The 8891-nt window shown below is 42.4% G+C and overlaps 1 long non-coding RNA gene across 1 annotated transcript in view; it reads right to left on the bottom strand.

The window, feature by feature from the left end:
* Positions 1-346: 346 nt before the first annotated feature.
* The window catches only part of LOC309535024, a 41984-nt gene continuing 33439 nt past the window's right edge, over positions 347-8891 (bottom strand). Inside the window, exons 3-4 of the long non-coding RNA XR_014220976.1 lie at positions 3318-3442; positions 347-773 (exon numbers count right to left, since the gene is read on the bottom strand). This is a non-coding gene — a long non-coding RNA (uncharacterized lncRNA). The remainder of the gene's footprint in view (positions 774-3317; positions 3443-8891) is intronic.

Raw genomic sequence — 8891 nt, 5'->3', positions numbered from 1 at the left:
CATCCAAGTCGTTGATAAAGATGTTGAATAAGACTGGGCCCAAGACAGAACCCTGTGGCACCCCACTAGTCACTCTTCTCCAGGATGAAGAGGAACCATTGATGAGCACCCTTTGGGTTCGGTCAGCCAGCCAGTTACTTGAGCAAGTGCACCTATATTGCTGCTGAACTCAACTGCCTCTGTTACTTAAAACCATGCAAAACTTGGTCTTCTGCATATTTAGCTTCCAATTAAGTGTGCCTATTAGGATTTCAGCTTGTTTGATTCCCTGTATATCCATATACCTCCTATCCTGAAAGCCTCAAACACTTTTACCATTAAAGAAAACATGAAGCCTTTCATGATATTAAGGCAATAATGACTTGGATTATTTGGAAGGCCTGTCTTTTGATGTTGTGTACCATCACCGTAGCAAGGCACGAGAGAAAATGAAGCATCATAGTCCAGCCCCAGCAAAGCTGTTTGCTAATATGAATACAAACCCAGTCATATATCGGCAGGTCTTAACAGTGTATCATCTATACCTGCTAGAAGATCTTTTTCCTGTGACTCTGGACATGTTCTTCTCTGGTAAATGAGTTACTTTCTGACTGACAGGAAGCTGATAACATCATTCAGATTTGCATGCTGTCTGCACCTGTGCTCTTTAGCCCTGGAACCTTGAAGTCACAGTTGTTTGTACGATCCTGTTGTCTGTCTTCCTTGTTTTGGTCCATTCTGCAGAACAGAACACTTGGAATAGCTGGTGTTATGAAATATTTTTTTCCTTAGATCTAAGATGAGAGGGGGAAGAATGCCTTGTCATTTATAGTCTGGGTTCATATGGCGACGAAGTCATAAGATACTAAAGATTCAAAAGAGATGCTTCATATTGATTAACGCCTTGTGTCTTACTAGTATACCAGCTTTTCTGATAAATTGTTTGTTTGTTTATTGAATTTCTATACTGCTTTATATTTTTAAGAAAAAAATCTCAAAGCAGTTTCTAAGCTACATTACAACATTAAACAGAGGGCAGAATTCTTGTATTTCTGGGAGTTGGACTGGATGACCCTTGGGGTCCTTTCAAATATTATTCTAAAGCAATCTATAATAAAACATTAAAGAAGAAAGTCAAATATAAAGGATATATTCAAAGCAGCATAACTAACAGGAAACTAAAATATTATCTTAAAGATTTTAAAGCAAAACATTACAAAGGAGGTCAAGCACAGAATGCACATGTACTCACTCCAATGACATCTCCCTAGATTTTATTGAGACAAGGGCACATGAATCACTTCCCAACCAACTCATGGCTTGCAAAATCGGAAATGGAGATTTGCATTTCCTTTAGGCTGTGATTGCCATTGAGTATGTAGCTCAAACAGCATGACCTATAAACAAGGTTGAAGTATCAACAGGCTTGGGGAAAACCGAAGGTTTTGCAGAAGTACAAAAAGCATTTATTTAAAAAATCCTCTTTGGAAGATGGGCCTTCTAAAATAGTTGAGTACTGATTATACCCAATGCAGCCTGTTACAAGGGAAGATTCTAGGGTTGCCATATTTCAAAAATAAAATTCCTGACAAAAATTCGGCAAAATTCCCCCGACGCCATTTTTACACCCAAAAACCAGGACGTCAGGAATTTTCCTGACGTATGGTAAGCCTAAAAGAACAGAATGGCTGGAATCTTGAACTCAGAACAACAGACCTCAACATGTACCAGCAGTTTCTCACTGGATGCATAAGGAAGGTTATTTTTCTAGGGGAAAGCCTGTACTGTATCTGGAAAATGTGTTATGTGAACCAACCCTTACAGTTCATGGGACATTTCAGAATTACACACATTCTGGATAACAGCAAGCTTTGCTCCTGAAACATTTACTTGAATGTTCCTCCCAACAACACGTTTTCCTGATATAGGACTATTGTGATTACGGGTACTTACATTCATTGGAAGGTAAGTGTGGTATTGTTGTTGTTTAGTCGTTTAGTCGTGTCCGACTCTTCGTGACCCCATGGACCAGAGCACGCCAGGCACTCCTGTCTTCCACTGCCTCCTGCAGTTTGGTCAGACTCAAGTGCGGTATATGAATGAAATAAACAAAAAAAGTGTGTTGTACTCTGTGAGACAGACATGGCCACAGCTGAACCACCTCCCATAATGTTGTTGTTGAGTAGCAGTGTGTATAAAACCTTCCATTGCAATATTTTGCAATGTGGTATTAGTCATAAAAATACAGCATGCAAAGTGGCCTCGAGAGTGTATGGCAGTTGCTGACATGAACTTCTTTGATTTCTGTAGGCACCACCAGTAGATGGCACTAGAAGGCTAAGCAATAGGGTTTAACCTGGCGGTCTTGATGACCTGGAGAGGTTCTGAAAACAATCAGGTTTCTGAGACTTTTTGAACTTTCAAAATGGGCTGTACCTCCTGGGCCTACCCAACCCAGCATGAATTTGTTCCACGCGTGAGAACCCAGAGATCTTTGCATGCCCTTCTGTGCAGACAGCCTACCGCTGTGTGCAAGGGCCTGAGGATGAGGACATTAATCTCAGCCCTGGAATTAGAAAAGGCATAGATGCTTCTTAACGCTTCAGAAAGCCTAAAGGCAAAGCAGCAGCTCTTTCTGAACCACCTTCTTCTCAAATCATGTTGGCATGATAGGGCACTGAAACTGCCGCCATCCACAATCTGCTACGGATCATTGAGGATCCTCGGTCCATAGGCAGATTTAGGGGAGCGTGACCAGTTCAGCTGCACTGCGCACGGGGCCTCAGAACTGTAATGTAAAAGGGAAGGCGAGAGGTGGGGGCACCAAATTTTGGTGTTGCACAGGGCACCGTTGAAATTTGAGACACCAAAGCCCACCGCTGCTCTGCCAGGGCTCATTCAGTGCACCTAGGTTCTTGCTAGGTCTTGGGACGCGGGTGGCGCTGTGGGTTAAACCACAGAGCCTAGGACTTGCGGATCAGAAGGTTGGCGGTTTGAATCCCCGCGACGGGGTGAGCTCCCATTGCTTGGTCCCTGCTCCTGCCAACCTAGCAGTTCGAAATCATGTCAAAGTGCAAGTAGATAAATAGGTACCGCTCCAGCGGGAAGGTAAACGGTGTTTCCGTGCACTGCTCTGGTTCGCCAGAAGTGGCTTAGTCATGCTGGCCACATGACCCGGAAAGATGTACGCTGGCTCCCTTGGCCAATAAAGCGAGATGAGCGTCACAACCCCAGAGTCGTCCACGACTGGACCTAATGGTCAGGGGTCCCTTTACCTTTACCTAGGTTCTTGCTCATGAGAGAGAAAGTTGCCACTTGGTCTGGGATTTGATTCCCACCTTAGAGCTTTATGCAGGAGATGCTGACAAAGCTTGCCTTCACCACAGCTGGGATTAAATGGTGTACTGCTGTTCCATTTCCCACTTCAGCAAAGTGATTTGTCCATTCCTCACTGTTGCACCTGCTAACAAGTCAAAGTGAATTGGTAGAAGAATGTCAGCTCATTTGAAATGCCTGCAAAGCTTCTCTTGCTTGACAGGGAGGGGACTGCTGTCTCCCCCCCCCCGATAAAATCGACCCCCAACACCTGTAGGAAACACCACACACAAAGTGAATCTGGAAAACTGCCACACAGCAACCTCTCTGTAAAATAGTGGTTACTTGCTGCAAAAAACTAGAACAACTTTTATCAAGCATGTTTTGATTCAGCCGGTGGCAGTGCAGTTGTTAAGAGCATTGGGCTAGAACTGGGGAAACCAGGGTTCAAATTCCTACTCAGCCATGAAGCTCACTTTGGACCAGGCACCGTCTCTCAGCCTAAACTACTTTACAGGGTTGCTATGAGGATAACATGTGCAGGGGGAGAACTGTGTATGCCACCTTGAGCAGCCTTGAAGGAAAGGTGAGATATAAATGTAATAAATAAGTAAAGAAACACTAGTGTGCACGTTCAAGACCGCTTAACATAGCTTAATTATCTCACAACTTCATTGAACACCCAGTCAAATTCACAATCAAGGTGGTAAGAGGGGTAGATTTTTCTCCACTCCCTTTCAGTGTGTATTTTCTGTTGAACTGCTTTGACTTGTATTGATTCTGTTGCTATAAGCGAAATAATAAGTAGGCACAGCACATGCTTTTAAAAGGCACAGTTTTTGTGGTGTGTGTTTATGTGTGTGTTTACAATAGAACACACATTTAAACCTTGCTGTAAGTCTTATCTTCCTGCCCCTGAGTGGCACAACTCATTTGAGATCTCCTTCATCAGCTGGTATTCGGAGACAAGCTGCCTCTGATCCTGGAGATAGCCAAAATCTAAGCTCTTTGAGATAAGTCACTATTGTTTCTTGCCACACACGGAAAACAACAGCCAGAGGTGCTACTTTGCTTATGTCCTGCTTGTGGGTTCCCATAGGCACCTGTTGAGCCATGGTGGGAGAAAGGATGCTGCACTGGATAGTCCTCTAGTCTGATTCAACAGGGCTCTTCTTTGGTTCTTGTTATGTCCCAGCAGACCCCAGGACAGCAGAAGCAGCTGCCTGCAGGAGGATTTACATAAAAATGCAGTAACCAAGCCAGCACACCTTGGTAAGTCACCTCCTCTAGGGCAAAGGATTTAAAATGCTTTTCTCAATTCTGAGCTGAACCAAGAGGTACACAAAAAAGCAAACCAGCCAACCTCATGCTCTGGCAGCTCCAAATTAGAAGCCTTCTGAGCGTGCTTTGCAGAGCTTCACTTTGCCCACTTAAAATTTCTGGCTCCACTAACCCATATCCTGCTATGAATCAGACCAAAGCAAGTTGCAGTCTGGGGCAGTCTTCAGCCCAGACCATTTTCTAACAGGCTACACCTCTTGTGGTCTGGCATCTAGGCATATTTGTCAAACCCTAGGGACAAAACAACTTGGGACGCGGATGGCGCTGTGGGTTAAGCCACAGAGCCTAGGACTTGCCGATCAGAAGGTCGGCGGTTCGAATCCCCATGACAGGGTGAGCTCCCGTTGCTCGGTCACTGCTCCTGCCCACCTAGCAGTTCAAAAGCACATCAAAGTGCAAGTAGATAAATAGGTACCGCTCCGGCGGGAAGGGAGGGAGTCCAAGTAGATAAATAGGTACCGCTCCGGCGGGAAGGGAGGGAGAACTTCTGTGGCAGCTCTCTGCTGGGATAGCCACTCCACCCCACAATGTCCACATGTTAAAACATCACATTTACATAGAGCCCCAAATATACATTGCAAATTTGTATGGGCTTCAACCATGAGATCTGTACATCACAAAATGTATAGGGTGTACAGTTTGTGGAGGCCCCATGGGAAAAGTGACCTACAATGCACAGAGAGGGCAAGTGTTGTGTAAGTAGCCAAGTATTGCTCAGGAAGAAACTATTATCAAATTGATGGGATTGTGTGCAGTGTATCCAGTGACTTCTAGATCTTAATCTCTGAGTCATTCTAGCACAGCTGTGTGCCCTGAAGCTGTGAGAAAGGATGAGCATCTTTAGAAGAATATCTTCTAAAATGAAATTGGCTACATGTATAAAACTTGCATAAGTTGTGCTTGTGCTGTTATTAATTACAACAAGAGATTTAGTATGCTTCCAGCTCTTCAAACTTAAATAAGAGTTGTTTGGTGAAAGAGATTAATAGTGGTTGGCAAAAAGAATAATTTGAGCAATGTAGTTATCTTTTTTGGGAAATATGCCTCTCAGGGAGTATGAAATAAAGAAAAAATAATGATCTTCCCATATTGGATTTTACAAGAAATTAGGTACAATTTAACATTTAGCCCAGTGTGCAGGTCAAGTGCTGAAGTAAATTTCAGAAAACCAAGATCAAAAGGCTCCCCTCAAGGAACCACAAAACAGAAACACAAGCAGCTAACCTTTACGCAGAGTAGACCCATTGAAATTAATGGACCTAAGGTAGTCATGGCCATAAATTTCAGTGTATCTACTTTGTGTAAACAAATATAACCCACAATCCTGACTGAATGAAAATGAGAACTGCAGTCTCAAAATCTACAGGTAAAGGTGAAATAATTCAAAAATCGTGCATCACTCTTTGAAACAATACATAAATATATAATTGAACTAACAATGCCAAATAACACCTCTTAGACACATATAACAACCAAAGGATTGACCAAGGGTCATAACACACACACACACACACACACACACACACATTTTATCATATTTAAACATATGTACCACCACCATTTTCCCCCTCTAAAAACCAGCAGAATTCATGGGTTATATACAACAACATCATCCTATTAGTGCAAAGCCTTTTGCCTGTGCAACAGGATTTCTGCTACTTCTCTCCCCAATGGCCTCCCGTGCTCCTGCAGCCAATTGGAAACTGTGGAAGTTGCGTTGGACATTTGGGTTCCAAAGAACATTTGCAAACTGCAACACTCACTTCCGGGTTTGCGGCGTTTGGGAATCACAACCTTTGACTGGCAAGGCATTTGGAATCCAAGGTACGACTGTACTGTAAAAGGTAGGAAGGAACTGGAGCTGGAATAAAGGGTAATATGTACTCAGTCAAAAATGCCTTCAGATTCAATGGGATTCAGTGGCCTACTAACAAATTTAGACTGCGCAATTAAAGCTGATTTAGAGCTCTTGCACAACAAACCCACCTCCCCAGAAATCAGATTTTTGCGATAAGGAAGTGATAGAAAAATGCAGTGGAAAGCTTAGGATAGCACCCGCTTTGATGCGATGTTGTGTAGCCTCCACATGAACAAATCTGAGTGAATGCTCATTAAATAGCTGACATCTTTTAATCTTTCTGAAAACAGATCAGGATAACAGATCAACAGATACATTGTCAGGACATGCCAAAAAACTAACTCTAGTTTGGGAAGTTCTATGCCAGAAAGTCAAAGGATATGTTGTTTCTTTGCATACATGAACCGCATAGGCCTCTGAGTAACAGGCTGTACTCCAACTGGGGCACAGGGTATCCCTGTGGAAGCCAGCAGGGATGTACTAAGCTAAGGTCAGGCCCTTTGGTTTAAAAATGTCCTAAAGCTGCAACAGGATTCAAAGGCCATTTTATTTTACAAACTTGAAAGCCAGAGCAAAGTTCAGCCAAACATAGGATACACACACTTGGCACAAGCTGGACGCAAAAGCTGTGAATCTGTTCGTACCGATGACGACCATCTGACAGCAACATTACAAAGTACTCAGCACTGACCCCAAGAGAAGTGGGTTGCCTCATCTTCCATTTTCTCTGCCTTTGCTGGATGCTCCTTTCCCCTCTGCACCCAAGTGTGATCAAACTTTGCTCCTCATTGCCCAAATGCTAAACATTATACAAGTTGCTGTAGCTAGTTGGCCTTTGGGCTTTAACTTTTTCCCTCCTGGACATCAGCAAGTTCAGACCAGTTTGCAAGGTGCACTGCTTACAACTTTACATTTCTTTCACAAAAGTATTAACAGTAAGGCTGGAAGATCATGCATTAATCTAAAAACAGGGAACCTCAAAATGTGGTAAATTCCATCTAGTCTCTTTCTAGACTAGTTACCCTTTGTGAATGTAAAGGGTGTGTGTGTGTGTGTGTGTGTGTGAGAGAGAGAGAGAGAGAGAGAGAGAGAGAGAGAGAGAGGAATAAGATAATGTGCACTTGTGTATTTGTATAATATAAACTCACTGCTTTGTTTTTATGGGTGTTTGTGTGTAACTTGATACAGTTGCTATTTAAAAAATAATAATAATTTGAAGTTCTGTTTAAAACTTTGTGGTCAGTTGCCTTGAGACACGGATTAGGGTATTGATACAATATTTTCAAACTCAACTTTCATGATGTACTGGTTCAAATTCCCAAATTACACAACTGGCCAATCTCAACTTTTATTAGTTTATTTTATTTATTACATTTATTCAGAGCATTTTTTTTCCTAGGGGTACACATACCCCTAAACATTTTGTGAATCTTTGTACTTTTTCCCCATTTGCTGTATTTATTTTTCCTGATTTGAACTATAAAATGGTGATTTTCTTGAGTCAAAACGAGAGTGCCCCTAAACATTTTTTAAAGAATAAAGCACTGCATTTATTACATGTATATGCTACCTTTATCTTCCAAGGATCTCAAGGTGGTGTACAAGGTTCTCCTCCCCCCCATTTCATCCTCACAACAGCCCTGTGAAGTAGGCTAGGCTAAGAGATGGTGATTGGTCCAAGGTCACCCAGTTGGGATTCGAACCCTGGTCTTGCAGGTCACAGTCCAACACTCTAACCATTACACCATCCTTCATTTGAGGATCACAGGACAGTTTACAATATAAAAACACAATCTTCCATGAAGCATTGTGGCTTCATATTTTCAGTTGTCATTTTTTTAAAAGCACTTGGATCCAGAAATAAGGGTAAATTACTTCCTGAAAATCTTTTAGTTGTATTTGGGGATCTCAGCACAGATTGTTGACTGTTTTCTTAGGGAGCATTTAAATGCAATTCTTGTTGTGCCCTTATTCTTTATCCCAAGACCTGTCTTTGACATCTTCACATGCTTTATTGCTCTATTTCCATCAGAAAAAAAATCTAGTTAAAACTATACCAGTCTTTGAAATGCACAAGGCTGTTTAAATCAGCATGGGGTCTTAAAGAGTCTGTTGTGCATCAATCGTAGGGAGGAGTTAACTTGTGATAACTTGTGACAGGAGACCCTGAGCTTTCAGCAGAATGAGAGGCACATTTCCCTGTTGCCTTCTCTTTTCTAGTTGACTTGGGACCAACTTACACACAATGAAGGGAGAGCTGTGTTTTCAAATGAGCATCTTCCTAATCACCTGCACTGCAATTTAAAGTGGCATGTGGGCCACTTTCCATCTTCACTCAGGAGAAAAAATAGGTGCATCAATGGTATGAAGAAGCTTCAGCTCCTATCTATGCACCCCT

The sequence above is a fragment of the Podarcis vaucheri genome (assembly GCF_965113315.1).
Source record: "Podarcis vaucheri genome assembly, chromosome: 6".
Taxonomy (NCBI): domain Eukaryota; kingdom Metazoa; phylum Chordata; class Lepidosauria; order Squamata; family Lacertidae; genus Podarcis; species Podarcis vaucheri.
The sequence above is the reverse complement of the archived record's forward strand: the minus strand, read 5'-3'. Positions and strand labels throughout refer to the sequence as shown.